The sequence below is a fragment of the Macaca fascicularis genome, chromosome X, assembly GCF_037993035.2.
Source record: "Macaca fascicularis isolate 582-1 chromosome X, T2T-MFA8v1.1".
Classification (NCBI taxonomy): domain Eukaryota; kingdom Metazoa; phylum Chordata; class Mammalia; order Primates; family Cercopithecidae; genus Macaca; species Macaca fascicularis.
In genome coordinates, this window is record NC_088395.1 from 16,218,340 (window position 1) to 16,235,677 (window position 17,338).

The window sequence follows — 17,338 nt, forward strand, 5'->3', positions numbered from 1 at the left end:
TCATATTTTAATCAAGATGTCATCCCATCAATGTGTGCGAATTCCAATGTGACAAAGTCAAACGACAGCATTACATAAGAGGATTCAATTCCCAAAAAAATTTTAAAAATTAGAAAAATCCAAAACATCAACAATACTTCAGTTTTCAGAATTTTGGAGATGTTCATTATTTTTCTTGATTTTCATCATAATTACTATAGTGTACCTATGAAGTCTGATGAGCATCCAAATGAAGATTATCGGCTTTTACCATGCTTAAGAATCTATATTGAGTTTGAGATCTAGGCTTTTCTCACTGGCATTTTTACAAAATAATAAAGATAAAAGGTAATAAAACATTCAAATAATGGCACAAGCACTGCTGTGCAAAGATGGAGATGCTTTTAAACCTGATGGTTGAACGACAGGTAGCACCAATATATGATAGCTGGAAATACTCACTCATCAGATGATATACTTAAATTTCAATTTGGCTAATGAAAGGCAGTTTAAGGATTTCCAGATGAATAATGTATTAATATGTGGGATGCATAAAACTCAAATTACAAAGGTCAGCACAGATGAAATGTAAAAGACTTCTGAACTTCCCAGGTGTGATGGCAGCTAGCTAGCACTGTGTGCTCCTCAGTTTCCATTATCTCTGCAGAACACCCACGGATGCACAGGACATTTTCTTTCACAGAAGCCCTGGAAGCTGAGCAAAGCAATCAAGACTTGCCTCCCACTAGTAGAAATTCTGTTGGCCGTAGGGGAGATGAGCTTGACGTTAAATTGTCTTATTCACTTCCTAGTCCTTCAAAATAGGACAGAGCCAGAGAGGAAATAGGAAGGAGTGGAATGTAACTGACCCCCCAATATCCACCCCTACCTTGGAGAGAATAGGTCTGAGTCATACCTTTTCTGCAGGAAAACAACTCTCTGAGTCGCTTAGGATTGTAGATGCCAGGAATTTGGCTAAGACCTGTACCCATCAACTCACTCCCTCAAGTTAAAATCTGAGGCAGAAATTATGACAAACCCCAGTTGGTCCATGAACATAACCAGGGAGAGAGTAGTATTACCTCATCTTTTGCAAAACTCAGGTCAGGCTAGATCTCTTTCTTGCAAGGATGAACTCACAGGAGGGGAATAAAAGAATTTAACATGAAAAGATCAATAAAAATATTTGCAACATTAAAATCTGATCACATAGCAGTTATTTTTCAAATGTTGATGTTCCAGGTACTCGCTTAGCACTTCACATACTTACCTACCTTCATTTTCAAAGCCACCCCGTGAGAGAGGCACTGAAGTTCCAGAAGGATAGTTAAATCTCCAAAGTCAAACGGCTGATTGGTGGCAAGGCTGGGACTCAAATAAAAATTGAAGGTCTGTGTTCCTAATCACACCCCAGGCTCCTTCCCAGGGAACCAGTGACCTGTGCTTCTCAACTCTCAGGACACATACAAATCCCTGGTTGAAGTGGCGAGGGTGGCAGTGGAGATGGGGGAGCATGTCATGTTAAAATGCAGATTCTGATTCTGTGAATCTGGGGTGGAGCCTGAAAATGCACATTTCTAACAAGCTCCTGGGTGATGCTGATGCTGGTGGTGCTTAGACCACAGTTTGAGCAGCAAAGATCAAGAAAGCATGCAACTTTGGGGAAACAGGAAGAAATTAGGCTCTCAAAAAAATGGCAAAAACCTCAACTACTTTTGCACCATCCTTATATATAAGAAAATGTGAACTCTGTGAAGTAGGCAATGAAAGAAGAAATAAAAGCGCACAAGGCTGGCATGAAAATAGAAAGATGAAGAAGGAGCTGGGGCAAATTGAAAAGAATCCAACGAAACTACAAAGAAAGACAGAAGTATCCACTGGAGCCAACAAAACAGCAGAATCTGCATTAGGAAAAAACAAATAAAAAATGTATAAGGCAAACTTACACAGCACTCCAAAAATAATGAGGGGAAAGAACAAAAGGATGAAAATGATTAAAAAAAAAAAAAAAGATTACAGCAACAGGAACAAAGATACAAGCTTCTAAAAACAGGCATTGTAGAGGGGGAAGCAGGACAACTGGGGCAAACAGTAAACTTGAAGATACAGTATAGGAAAACATTCCTGCACCGAAGATATTCAGACTTAACACTGAAAAAGTGAGGGTAATTTCCCATAGCAGACGCTGTTGGTGCCCTGCCTCGTTTCCCCTCCTGACACTTCAGACTCCACCTGCTGCTACAGTGGATTGTTCCCTGGGCTCCCTGACAGCTCCCTGCCTCAAGCACCCATATCCCTCTGCCTTCGAGAGAGCTTGTGCACCAAGAAGCTCAGATTTAACACCCTCAGATTAAATCAACGAAGGTGGAGCCAGATTCAGGGGATACACACCTCAGGTTCACCTTCACAGGCTGGGACAATTTTGAGGTATGCTCTACATTGTCTCCCAATACCCCCAATAAGATTGAGCCCCAGTCATCTCCAGTTGTAATCCACACATTCACTCACTCTTTATTGGCTTTTCTCTCTTCCTTGACCCACTTCCACTCCCTAACTTGGGTATCCTGGGATCACCTCCCAATTAAATTATTGGCTCCCAAGTCTTTGTCTCAGGATCTGCTTTTCGGGAAACACAAGCTAAGATATGCCCCAAATGTGTGAGAGGAAAATCCTTAACTATATTCAAAAGGAAAGAAATTCCACGTTTAAGGGTGCATTATTTAACGGGTCAAGTGGCTCCCGTGTTTTGAATTCCAGAGCTTAGAGGCAGCACTAAAGTGGGCAACAGATAAGTCCTCCCAGACCTCACCCCTTTCACCACTTTCCCCTCCTTTGGTCTCCACTATACATGGTTCATAATATCCAGAATGCCTTAGAGCATGATTCCTATCCTTTGTCTCCCCCTCTTACCTGTCAACACCTCATAAACAGAAACTCAATTTAATGGCTTTGTATTCCAAGCACATAGCACAGTATCTTACACACAGAAGGCTCTTGATAACTTGCTAAATAAATGTTGGGTAAATAATTGGGTCCTAGGACTGGCTCTGCCACTGACTAGCTGTGTGACCTTGGAAAAATCACTTAAAGACTTAACTGAGCCTTAGTTATCTCCATTTATAATATGAGATAACTCGACTCCATGTTCTCTGAGGTCAAGTTATTATATGAATCTAGATAAGTAAAATTTCTCCCCACTCTCTGATTTTTTTTGTGTGTGTGGGTACATAGTAGGTGTATATATTTATAGGATACATGAGATGTTTTGATACAGGCATGCAATTTGTAACAATCACTTCATGGAGAATGGGGTATCTATCCTCTCAAACATTTACCCTTTGTATTACAAATAATCCAATATACTCCTTTAGTTATTTTAAAATGTACAATTAAGTGATTGTTAACTATAGTCACCCTGTTGTGCCACCAAATAGTAGGTCTTATTCGTTTTATCTAACATTTTTTTTGTGCCCATTAACCTCCCCCACCTACCCCCCATCTCTGATCTCTTGAGCCTGGTTAATGCAGTATAAAGCTGGCCATACTATAAGGGAAATAGTCAAATCTTTGTGGATCACACTAAGCTGTAACTATGGCATTTCCTAAAATCCTAGCACTTAACAGCTTCTTTGTGTGCCTAAGTAAAATTCTACTGGTGACTATGATGTACCCTTATTGTCCAAGGCATTGTCTGTTCCTGTGTTGTCCAGTATGGTGGACACTAGCCCCATGTGGCTATTAGGCCCTTGAAATGTGCCTAGTCCCAAATGAGATGTGAGGTAAGTGTAAAAGACACATTCAATTCTGAAAAATGTAATACCAACAAAATGTGAAATATCTCTGCTGTGTTGTATGGATTACATGTTAAAGTCTCACATGTTGGATATATTGGGCTAAATGAAATACATTACTAAAATTAATTTTACTTATTTCTTTTTACTTTTTAAATGTGGCTATGAGAACACTTAGTGTGAAGAAAATTTAGTGACTCACATCCTGTTTCTACTGGACAGTTTCTGATGATAAAAAAGATGGGGCCGGGCACGGTGGCTCAAGCCTGTAATCCCAGCACTTTGGGAGGCCGAGACGGGTGGATCACGAGGTCAGGAGATCGAGACCAGCCTGGCTAACACGGTGAAACCCCGTCTCTACTAAAAGTACAAAAAACTAGCCGGGCGAGGTGGCGGGCGCCTGTAGTCCCAGCTATTTGGGAGGCTGAGGCAGGAGAATGGCGTAAACCTGGGAGGCAGAGCTTGTAGTGAGCTGAGATCCGGCCACTGTACTCCAGCCTGGGTGACAGAGCGAGACTCTGTCTCAAAAAACAAACAAACAAACAAACAAAAAGATGCATGTCTTAGTCTCTGACCTTTAAGATTGTTTTAGCATAGTGGAGAGAGACGTGGAGAGAAGAAATAGACCCAGAAGTAACTAATAGAAGGCAGAGTGACTGTGAAACAGAAGAATAGAGGGACAATGTACTACATGAGTTAAGAGGAGAAGGAATTCTATAACCAGGTTTTATTTATGGGGGAACCATGTTGAGCCTGCTCCTACATGGGAACACACCCTGTTGTGTTTTGTCATTTTTCTCACAGAGATTCATGCATTATCACAATAAGCTTTTGCTAACAGCTACTGAGGAACTAGAGAAAACCAAACCAAACCTGGTCTCAAAGATATTATTGTCCCAGAAATGCTCTGAGAATAAGAGAAAATCTTGTTTATATTTCCTGCTTGTGGTGTTCAAATCTACTCAGGGACAGGATGATATAAATTCCCCAAAATAAAGAATTGTGGCTTGACTCTCCCCATACCCCCCTAAAAAGACAAATTATTGTTCACAGTGCAATCTCTTGAATTGGCTAAATGGTCTTCCAAATAAAAATTTTGAGAGATGGGTCTCCCAGGTGCTTATAAATTCCCCCAGTCCCTTAATGAGTGTATCAGTGCAACTTCATGACAACTGAATGGAAAATGAAAAACTTGATGAGTGACAGAGTCGGCTGAGATGGGTTTACTTGACATCCACTTTGTAATTCTAGCTTCACCATGATCTTGTGTGATAGCAAGTGAGACCTAAAAGCAGTGAACCGAATTCTACCTTTTACAATCCAGTATCTATTCCCCCTTTTTTCCTTGCTAGCAGAAGTCTGTTTTTGCTGGAGGAGGCAAAGGCCCAGCTAAAAACTACATTCCCCAGCCTCTATTGCAGATGGGATGACCACGCAAGCCAGTTCAGGCCAAGAAAACATACATAGAAGTTGTTGTATAGGGGGCCAGGCTCACAGCTCACCTTAAAGAGGGTATCAGGGTGGCCCACAGCTGTAGTCTCAGCTACTCAGGAGGCTGAGATAGGAGGATCTCTTGAGTCCAGAAGGTCAAGGCTGCAGTGAGCTATGATCATATCACTGCACACCAGCCTGGAAAACAGAGTGAGACCTTGTCTTAAAAAAAAGAAGGCAGCAGAGCAGACTCAGATAGGACACCCTCCACCCTGTGACTTCTGCCCTGCCAATCTTCCTGCCCACAATGTGGGCACAGTGAGGAAGGAGAAGAAGCCAACTGTGACCTGAGCAACAATCACACACTGAGGAAAGCTGAGGAAAGAGATGGAGCCTGCAGCCTTAGTGTTATTATGGAACCACTAGCCCTAGACTGGATTCTCTGTTATGGGAAAAACATGAAATAACTATTTGTTTAATCCACTGATTTATACATTTTTGTAACTGATATATTTTGAGTTGGCTGGTTGCTTTGTGTACCCAACTGATGATCTCAGCTTGTTCGTTTTCACCAAATGTGTTGATGTTTTGGTGACCTACCAATCCAGCAATGGCAATGTCAGTATCCATCATTGCTGTCTAACAGACCACAAAACTTAAAAGAATAAAGCATCTCGACTACAACAAATGTTATACTGGGTGCGACCTGTGGTTTTCCAGTTCCTTATTGTCACTGACTGTACTCACTGACACTTATCTCAAGAGCCTGAGGATGGTGTATTGAGTACTTGCTATTGACCAGACACTATTTCAAGTGAATTATGTATATTATGCATTTGATCCTGAGATGGACTCTGCAAGATAGGTAGTTATTTTTCCATGATACAGATGAGGCAGAAATAGGGCATATGAAGTTAAATGACGTGCCCAGCATCTCAACTACTAAGTGTTAGGTTCATCTGAATTCAAATTCATGTCAGCTAACACTAGAGCCTGTTCTCTACTAGCTATACTTGATTGTCCCCTGCTCACAAAGAGCCCTAAATTCTTCCCTCAGTGATCTTTAAATGTGTGGTACCCATTATTTTTTGTTTAAACCTAGTCAATGTTTTAATATCTTCTTGAACCTACTTACAATTCTATTCAATGCTATCTCTCGTGGCATGATTCAAAATCATCACCACCATCACTATAGACAGGATCATTCTGGATGTGCTTCCAGTTGATGATGAGTCAGAGCTAAAAGGACACACCATTTAACTCCATATTGCTCGATAACCATTGTTTTAAGCTATCCAGCCCTGTTTGAACCACCTGATAATTACATTCACACAAGTGACCCAAGCCCGGATCAGCAGAGGAACCACTCAGCTGAGCCCAGCCCAAATTGCTGACACATAGACTCATAAGCAAACAAAATGGTTGCTGTTTTCAGTCAAACAATATGCCCATAATCCCAGCTTCTAATTTAAATCCATGCCAGCTGACACTAGAGCCTGCTGTCTACCAACTATACTCTTTGGCTTGGGCGAATCTAGTTTCTACTTATTGTCCTAGCATCCTGTTGAGTTTAGCATTTGTTTTGGTATTTTCATTTTTAAGAAAGTAATACTATAAATAGATGTATTTATGTAAGTTGAGCAGATTTTCTTGACTTCCATCTTGTAATTACAACTTCTGTGATGGTTTCATGCAGTAGCATGTGAAACCCATAAGCAGTGAATAGAATCCTGCCTTTAACAAGTGATTAAGTATTAAACTTGGTTACTAATAATCAATTCCTTCTTTTCCAATGTTTTCCACACGCAGATGTATTAACACTGTTCTTTCAAGGAAAGCATGGAGAGCTCTAGCTGATCAAATGAAGTGCTCTCAGACTACAGCAGGCAAGGATAATGTATCAAGTATCCATTACGACCTAACAAACCACCCCAAAACTTAGGGACTTAACTGCTATTTTGTTTGCCTATCAGTCTATCAGCAATTTATGCTAGGCTCAGCTGAGTGGTTCCTCTGCTGAGCTGGGCTTGGATCACTCATGTGAGTATAGTCATCAGGTGGATCAAAACAGGGCTGGATAATTTTTTTTTTTTGGCACTTCTAGACAATTTTTATTTATTTATTTATTTATTTTGAGACAGGCTCTCACTTTGAGGGTTGGATAATTTAAAACAATGGTTATCGATAACAATTATAATTAGGTTGACTATGTAATTTGTAGTCCAAACCAAGACAGATCCAAAGTAAAATGGGAGGGTCTAAAATAAATGAAATATTTATTTCATTTAATTTTTTAATATTTAAATATTTAAAATATTTAATGTTTTATTTTGAAATAAAATATTTCAAAAAAAGACATGAAATCAACCTAGATGCCCATCAGGAGTAGACTGGATAAAGAGAATGTGGTACATATACACCATGGAATACCATGCAGTCATAAAAAAAAGATGAAATCATGTCCTTTGCAGCAACATGGATGCAGCTGCAGACCATTATCCTAAGCGAATTAAGGCAGAGACAGAAAACCAAATACCATGTATGCTCACTTGTAAGTGGGAGCTAAACATTGCATACTCATGGACATAAAGATGGAAACAATAGACACTGGAGACCACTGTCAGGGGGGTGAAGAGGGTAAGGGTTGAGGAACTAACTATTGGATGCTATGCTTACTACCTGAGTGACAGAATCAATTGTACCCCAAACCTCAGTATCACACAATATACCCATGTAACAAACCTGCACATGTGTGCCCTGAATCCAAAATAAAAGTTGAAATTCTTCTTAAAATCTTTCAAAAACAAGTTTTACATATATATATATGTACATGAAAACAAAACTGAAACTTTTTTATTGATAATCTTGACATGAAAAAATAACAAGCAGGGCTGGGCATGGTGGCTCACGCCTGTAATTCCAGCACTTTGGGAGGCCAAGGTGGGTGGATCACCTGAGGTCAGGAGTTCGAGACCAGCCTGGCCAACATGGTGAAACCCTGTCTCTGCTAAAAATACAAAAAATTAGCTGGGCGTGGTGGCAGGTGCCTGTAATCCCAGCTACTTGGGAGGCTGAGGCAGGGGAATTGCTTGAGCCCAGGAGGCAGAGGTTGCCGTGAGCCAAGAACATGCCATTGCATTCCAGCCTGGGCGACAGAGCTAGATTCCGTATCAAAAAAATAAAATAAAATAACAAGCAGAACGATGATTTTTGTATACACAGTTGACTCCTGAACAACACAGGTTTGAACTGTATGGGTCCACTTATATGCAGATATTTTTCAATAAATATATTGGAAAATATTTTAAAGATTTTATGACAATTTGAAAAACTCCCAAACTAGGGAGCCTAGAAATATCTAAACATTTAAGAAAAAGTTAGACACGTCATGAATACACAAAATATATGTAGATACCAGTTTACTTCATCACTTACTACCATAAAATATACACAAATCTATAAAAGTTAAAATTTATCAAAACTTATGCACACAAACACAGACAATACATGGTAAACAGTCGAGGGAAATGTAAACAAATGTAAAGACGCAGTTCTAAATCAAGACTGCATAAAATTTACTGTAGTAACACTGCACTGCTGTAATCATTTCATAGACATCTCCTGTTGCTTTCATGGTGAGCTCAAGTGTTGTAAGTACGCGCTTAAAACGCTGCAACGTGAGACTGATTATCTTTACGTGAGCAGTTTGTCTCTACAGTAAATTGCAGATCACAGTAAGAAATAATCTCTTGCGGTCCTCAAGTATTTATCATTGTATTTAGTCCAATACTGTAAATTTTGAATAATATCATGGGACCCATATGATGTGCCACTAGTGATGCTGGAAGTGCTCCCAAAAAGCAGAGAAAACTCATAACATGACAGGAAAAAGCTGAATTGCTTGAGCACTGTAGATTGAGGTCTGCAGCAGCGGTTGCCCATCATTTCAAGATAAATGAATCCAGTGTAAGGACCATTGTAAAAACAGAAAAGGAAATTTGTGAAGCCATCACTGCAGTTATGCCAGCAGGTATGAAAACCTTGCACTTTTTGCAAAGTACCCTTTTATCTTGTATTGAAAATACAGCTTTCATGAGGGTGGAGGATTGCGATAAGAAAGGTATACCTATAGACTCTAACGTGATTCTAGAAAAAGTGAAGTCATTATATGACAATTTAAAGCCAAAGTAAGGTGAAGGATCTAAAGCCAAAGAATTTAATACCAGCAAAGAATGGCTTGACAGTTTTAGAAAGAGATTTGGCTTTATAAATATCAAGATAACAAGAGAAGCAGCTTCTGCTGACCAAGAGGCAGTGCATGAGTTCTCAGCCACCTTTGAGAAAATCATTGCGGAGAAAGGATATCTGCCTGGGCAGGTTTTTAATGGAGACAAAAGTGTCCTATTCTGGGGGGGGGAAAAAAACCACAAAGGACATTTATTAGTAGGGAAGAGAAACAAGCACTAGGATTTAAGGCAGGAAGGGATGGGCTAATTCTACTGTTTTCTGCAAACGTAGTCAGGTTTATGATCAGGCCTGCCCTCATCTAACCCCCGAGCCTTGAAGGGAAAAGAAATACCAGCTACCAGTCTTTTGGTTACACAACAAGAAGGCCTGGACAACAAGAGCTTTTTTCTGAGTTAGTTCCATTGATGCCTTGTCCCTGAAGTCAGGAAGTACCTTGCCAGTAAGGGACTGCCTTTTTAAGTTCTTTTCATATTGGACAATGCTCCTGGCCACCAGAACCCCATTAGTTCAACACCAAAGGTGTCAAAGTGATCTACTTGCCCCCAAATACAACGTCTCTAGTTCAGCCTCTAGATCAGGGGTCAAAAGGACCATTAAGGCACATTATATACAGTACTTTATGGAAAAGATTGTCAACGCTATAGAAGAGAACGCTGATAGAGAAAGCATCATAAAAATCTGGAAGGATTACACCATTGAATATACTACTGTTGTTATAGAAAAAACTGTGAAAGCCATCAAGCCTGAAACAACAAATTCCTGCTGGGAAAAACTGTGTCCAGATGCTGTACACGACTTCACAGAATTTATGACAGAGCCAATCAAGGAAATCATGAAAGAGATTTTGGATATGGCAAAAAAAAAAAAAAAAAAAAAGTGGGGGTGAAGGGTTTAAAGATACAGATCTTGGAGAAATTCAAGAGCTAATAGACACCACACCAGAGGAATTAACAAAAGATAACTTCATGGAGATGAGTGCTTCTGAACCAGTGCCAGACAATGAGGAAGATATAGGAGAAGCCATTCCAGAAAACAAGTTGACATTAGAAAATCCTGCAGAAGGGTTCTAATTGTTCAAGACTACTTATGACTTCTTTTATGACATGGACCCTTCTATGATATGGGCACTGAAACTACAGCAAATCGTGGAAGGACTGACATTATATAGAAACATTGTTAAAGCAATGATAAAGCAAAAGAGACAGAAATGACAGTGTACAATATTTCCATAAAGTTACACTGAGTGTGCCTGCCTGTCCTGCTTCCCCTTCCACATCCTCCACCTCTTCCACCTCTTCCACTTCTGAGACAGCAAGACCAACCTCTTTGTCCTCCTCCTCATTAACCTACTCAACATGAAGATGACAAGGATGAAGACCTTTATGATGGTCCACTTCCACTTAACGAATAGTAAATGCTGTATATTTTCTCTTCCTTAGGATTTTCTTAATGACATTTTCTTTTCTCCAGCTTACTTTATTATAATACAGTACCTAATACATATAACATACAAATTATGTGATAACTGTTTATGTTATCAGTAAGGCTTCTAGTCAACAGTAGGCTATTAGTAGTTATGTTTGGGGGGAATCAAAAGTTATATGCAAATTTTTGACTGCTCAGGGGTTCAGTACCCCTGGCCTTCGAGATGTCCAACAATCAACTGTATTTACATGTTTTTATTAGTTTTTAACTGTATTACTCTCTAAGACTGTGTCATTAGCGTTAACCTGAAGAATGTATTTTTTAAATTTATTTATTTTTGTTTCAATTTTTTTTTATTATACTTTAAGTTCTAGGGTACATGTGCACAATGTGCAGGTTTGTTACATATGTATACTTGTGCCATGTTGGTGTGCTGCACCCATCAACTCGTCAGCACCCATCAACTCGTCATTTACATCAGGTATAACTCCCAATGCCATCCCTCCCCCCTCCCCCAGAAGAAAGTATTTTTAATACAGTCTTGTTTTAATTTTTTTTCATAAAATTGGTGGCAGTTTTCTTTAAAGCTGCATTTTTGTGGTTGTTGGTTTGAAACTGTTGATACATCAAACAGCTATCTCTAGACCATAATATTTTTAATTGAGAATTTACTCTCATTATAGATTCTGAGTGAATTCTGCTAAATGGGGAATGTTCTCATTTCTATTTTTGTGGATATTCAAATATGTAAGAATTCAAGCCCAAATAATTTTTATAGGTACTGTCATTTTGTTTCCAGGTATCTTTCTTCAACATGCACTTTTATAAGACAAAACTCAACCAAAAATTGTCTCTCTTTTATGATTCTTTTGAATGTGTCACCAAATTTAGATGCTGCGAAATTGTAGGCTTTATCAATTTAAATCCATCTAGTGAAAAATATATGAATTTATCTAATTAATAATGTGAGTGCCATCCCAAGGTTCTTTTCACAAGTCAAGCCATCTCATAACACAATCATAGAATGTCAAATTAAACCATGTATATGATCTAAGTTCTTATCATTTATTTTGTTTGGCTTTTCTCTTGTGCTTGTACCAACATGTTTTAATGACTTCCATATTTTAATTATTTCCTTATTTTAATTATTACATTTGATTAAAAGCTTAAATATTTTGGTTTTCCATTTTTTGAATACCTTGATTAAAGATGTTCAATAGATTTGGGGAGAAAAAAACGCAACCAAAATTTAGATGATTCTTTGTACACACACAAAAATCTTATACTGTTGGAAGGCTCAAAAAGTCAAACATTTCTACAATCTGATAGATGAGAGTAGCAAAGAAAGAATGCATGCACTGCCATGTTGACAAATTCTTTTTGCATTCTACATTGTTTTTGTCACAAAAAATATTGTAGTTTAGTTACTTTGAGTATATATAAAAACATGTTGAAATTTGGCAGCTATAGCTACTATTTTGATTGACAAAATATTCCTGCTTGTTTGAAAACAATCATGAATAATGTATGCAGCAAACCAATTTCAAGAACATATCTTCTGTACACATTTCTTGATGAAATAATGCCATTGTTTGTACCACATCACTGTCCTCCATGAAATATATATAATGTATGTAAAATATGTGTGAAATATATACACATTCACATAAAACCAAATAATTTTATCTTCCGTGTTGAACTTTATAACCAAATTTGTTATTGCATTCATGTCAGGTATTTCACTTTTAGCAGAATGAATGTCCAAAGCTTTGCTTTGATTTCATGAAATGGATGGATAAAATCATGGTTTGTATTTACTGCTTTTCCATTTGAAACATCTGAAATCTTTTGATACAGGTCTGGCATCATTTAACTGTCTGTGAAATTATCTTCTGCTAATTGACCTGACATATTAACTGCAATGTTATGTGCACCAGAACATTTAGAATTGAAAATGAGCAAATTAAGAGTAGTTATTTGGTCAAAATGAATAGCCTGGCTACACGGAGTACTAGGTCTTGATACCTTTGGTAGCTGTTCGGGTTACACTGTTGTCTTCAACTAGGGACTTTTAAAAATAACAACTCACTTTTGAAGTAGATGCAGATACTTTAGTAGATTTGGTCGTCTGGTTGATATGATAATCTAGTTATAATTTACATATGAAGATATAATTATAACCTAATTCTAATTTATAACCTAAATATTATTATTTCATTATTAAACTATTTGATCATTAAGTAATAATCAAATATTACTATTATTACATAATGCCATTGTTTATTCCGCAGAACAAATATAATTGTATTAAAATAACAGAAGTTTTGATGACATCATAAGATGGAGAAGACATCATAAGCTCATGAGAGACAGAAGAGATGTTCAGTTTTCACTCAGCACAAAAGATCTTTTCTTTTTTCTCTCTTCTTTTTTGCCTGGTAGCTTCAGGGAACAGGTTTTGATGCTGTGTCACTGTGTTCATCATATTTCTCATTCCTTCCCACTGTGCTACATTTTAATGATGCTCAAGGAGGGTTTCACACGCGTGAGTACCTGAGGGCTCTTCTTGTGATGATTACTAAGAAGATTTGCCCTTGACTGGCTGAAGACCTTGCAGCTGCAGTGTTCCTTTCCCAAGTGGTCGCACTGGGCATAACCCACTCATCTTGATCATTTGAATCAAGCCCCGCACCAGCAAAGCCAGTTAGAGAAAGCCAATAGCTATTCCCTTACATTCCTTCTTTCCTTCTCTTCCCTCTCCCTGCCTTCACCCCCTTAATGATATACCACAGTAAGTAAAAAAGCAATAAAAACTTTTTGTCATTGAATTATAAATAGAGAAGTGTTCTTAAATACTTAATGGTTTTTTGAACTGAAATTGTTTACAATCAGAATGGTTATTATTTGTTTGGTCCCATTAAGGCTCCACTTCAATTATTTTTCAGCACGTGGGCAGCTGCTGCCTAATATTTTGTAAATGGACTGGCCCAGATCACTGCAATGGGAAAGGCCAGGCATGCCTCCATACTTTCACTGTTTCTATTTTTACAATTGTAATGATTATTTATGTGTTTCCGTTGCTTCTGTTCTACAATGTTCCCATTGTCTATCCTGTGAGTGAGTTAGTGTGATGCTAGCTGCCCTGAAATCTGAGCAGTTTAAACAATTAAAGTTGATTGCTCTCTAAAAGACTGTCCAGTAAGCTAAGGGTTGGGAAGTCGGTCACATCTCTGCTCCACAGAGTATCCCAGGGACCCAGGCTGACTAAGACTTTGCCACCTTAGAGTATCGTGTGGGAAATTGTAATGGTCCAGGCCTGAAAGTGGCCCACATCACCTCCACTCATATTCTACTAGCCAGTGTTCTGTCACACCTAACTGTATATAACTGCAAGGGAGGCTGGGAAATGTAGTTCAGTTGTGTGTCCAGGAGGAAAGGAAACAAGTATGGTTGATAGCCCAATGGTCTCTACCACAAACAAGTTAGACATAGTCACTGTAGGAATTGGAATTAAATACTTAATTACCAGAGAAAACAATAATTTCATCTTAAGAAGTAGTAACATAAGTTGCTAAGATTATGTTGAGAGACTGAAGAAGTTTTTCTCTGAAAAGAGAGTGTGATTCAAACAGATTCTCTTTTCTCTTACTACTTTTGAGGATTTATTTGGCTGGCCCATACATCTTGACTGCACATTTGAAGACAACTGGCAAACTTATGGACCTACATGTCGCCTTATTGAACTTCTAGAGCAAATTTTACACATAAATTACATGGAGTCAAAAGCTGGTGTTTTTTGGCATTGCTTGTCTACAACTTCACAGTAAAATGGATTTCTCTAACATAATTTTGAAACTGCTTGCTGCTGCAATGATAATTTCCCAAAATCTATTTATACCTTGCAAACAGCAATCATAGCTATTCCCTCACCATCTTTACAGAGTTTCCATTCTCGTTTTACAGGTGAGGCAGCAAATGGAGCTCAAAGGTCCTCATTGTTTTGCAGTCCTGAAGTGGCTTCCTTCCCCTGTATCTATATCTGTAGTTTCATCACCCTTCTTGTTATTGTATTTGTGAACATGTATTAATCTGCCTTCTAGGTGGTAGAAAAAATTAATAGCATCTGTTTTCATAAATCTCTGTTCTAATAAATGATAATATTGATGAGGATATTCCCAAAATTATCTTCATAAAAGCTTTAAATGATGGCAAAGGCAACTCATATCCAAATTCTCCTTTAAAATTAATTTTTTAGCCAAGTTTATTTTAATCTGTGTATTAGATCATTTGCTCCTTCATTTTTTTTATTTCTCCATTCATTTGTTCAGTCAATATTCTCAAATATAATTTATTTCATCCATTTAATTAACTTTAAAATAGCTATATTTGGCCAGGCATGGTGGCTCATGCCTATAATCCCAGCACTTTAGGAGGCTGAGGTGGGTGGACCATTTGAGGTTGAAACCAGCCTGATCAACATGGTGAAACATACAAAAATTAGCTGGGCATGGTGGCACATGCCTATAATCCCAGCTACTTGGGAGGCTGAAGCACAAGAATCGCTTGAGGGAGGCAGAGGTTGCAGTGAGCCAAGATCACACCACTGCACTCCCAGCCTGGGTGACAGAGTGAGACTCTGTCTCCAAAAAAAAAAAAAAAAAAAAAAAAAAAAAAAAAAAAAAAAAAAAAAAAAAGCTATAGTTGCTGGACTTATTTGCAGAGCGCACATTTTCAGGAACCTGATTAGGGTTCAAACTCCATGGTCACAAAACTAACATTGGAGAGCTCTTGCGACTCTTGGAGTAAGTTGTTTTCGTAAGTTATACTTGTATGTGCTGCAGAGATATTCCAGTTCATTCATTTATTTATGTATTTGTTCTTCATGTACTTACTGAGCACATACCATGTGCTGGGCACTGTCTAGGTACTAAGGATCTCGTGATGGACAAGATACACAAAAAGTCTCTTTTCTCATGGAATTTCCATTCCAGCGGAGAAGACAGTAAACAGACAAATATATACAGATAGATTATATCACCTGCAAAAGCCAATTTTGCAACTTTTCCTGTCTCAACAGCAACCCTAAGTAAACCCCCCACTCTACCACTACCTTTGTAACATTTGGCACTTCAGGAAAATTCCTGTTGTTAGTAGACAAAAGTGCTGCAGAATAGTAAAAGGTAAGAGACATAAAGCTCATTAACGATTAGAATCGACAAGTGTTGCATTTTGCCATTATTTTGTTTCATTGTAGTATTTTAACATCACATGACTTTTCTTCCCCCTGCTCAAAACAAGACTCCAGGGTCCCAGGTTGTTGCTATCTAGTTATTTATTTTCTTTTCTTTTTTTTTTTTTTGAGACGGAGTCTCGCTCTGTCACCCAGGCTGGAGTGCAGTGCCCGGACCTCAGCTCACTGCAAGCTCCGCCTCCCGGGTTTACGCCATTCTCCTGCCTCAGCCTCCCGAGTAGCTGGGACTACAGGCGCCCGCCACCTCGCCCGGCTAGTTTTTTGTATTTTTTAGTAGAGACGGGGTTTCACCGTGTTAGCCAGGATGGTCTCGATCTCCTGACCTCGTGATCCGCCCGTCTCGGCCTCCCAAAGTGCTGGGATTACAGGCTTGAGCCACCGCGCCCGGCCTAGTTATTTATTTTCTTCCCGTTACATGAACACAAATCTCTAAACACAAATTCTAAAGGCCTTGAGAGATAATCTTGAGAGATAATCTTCACTGACCACATTATTTTATAAATGAGGAGAGTTAGGTTCAGAGAGATGAAGCAATTGCCTGAGATTACAGAAGTAGTTGGAGGAAGAGCTGGGACTGGATTCCGGTTCTAATTTTACATCCCCAGGAGAGCACAGCAGTGAATAACGATCCATTTATAATACTAAGCAGAAAATACTAGCAGACTTGGCTGCAGAAAGTGGGACTTTGAAGTTGTTAACTAGAAGTTTGAAAAGTCTATTTGCAAGTCTTTCTTTGCTTTCTTTCCCTCCATGCTTCTTTTGAGGACGGAGTTAGATTTTCTTTTCTTTTTCTTTTTTGAGAAAGTGTCTCACTCTGTTGCCCAGGCTGGAGTGCAGTGGTGCAATCTCAGCTCACTGCAACCTCCACCTCCTGGGTTCAAGTGATTCTCGTGCCTCAGCCTCCTGAGTAGATGGGATTACAGGTGCGAACCACCACACGTGGCTAATTTTTGTATTTTTAGTAGAGATGGGGTTTCACCATGTCAACCAGGCTGGCCTCCAACTCCTGGCCTCAAATGATCTGCCCGCCTCAGCCTCCCAAAGTGCTGGGATTATAGGCATGAGCCACTGCACCCGGCCTGGAGTTAGATTTTCCTTACAAAGTTGAATAAATTTCTGACATCAGAACTGAAAATTGGAAAAACAAGAGACCTGAAAAACAGACATGCAAACCAGTTTAATCCCCCTAAACACAGGTCAGATGGTATCTTTC

General features: G+C 38.8%; 1 long non-coding RNA gene across 14 annotated transcripts in view; it reads right to left on the bottom strand.

Moving 5' to 3' along the window:
* LOC123570825 (uncharacterized) overlaps positions 1–17,338 on the bottom strand; it is a 497,461-nt gene that overhangs the window by 328,624 nt on the left and 151,499 nt on the right. For 13 of the 14 annotated variants that reach the window (XR_010584286.1, XR_010584288.1, XR_012429829.1 and 10 more), the window contains one exon: positions 5,273–5,399. The exons of the other annotated variant lie outside the window; for it this stretch is intronic. This is a non-coding gene — a long non-coding RNA (uncharacterized lncRNA). The remainder of the gene's footprint in view (positions 1–5,272; positions 5,400–17,338) is intronic. 14 annotated transcript variants of the gene reach the window in all.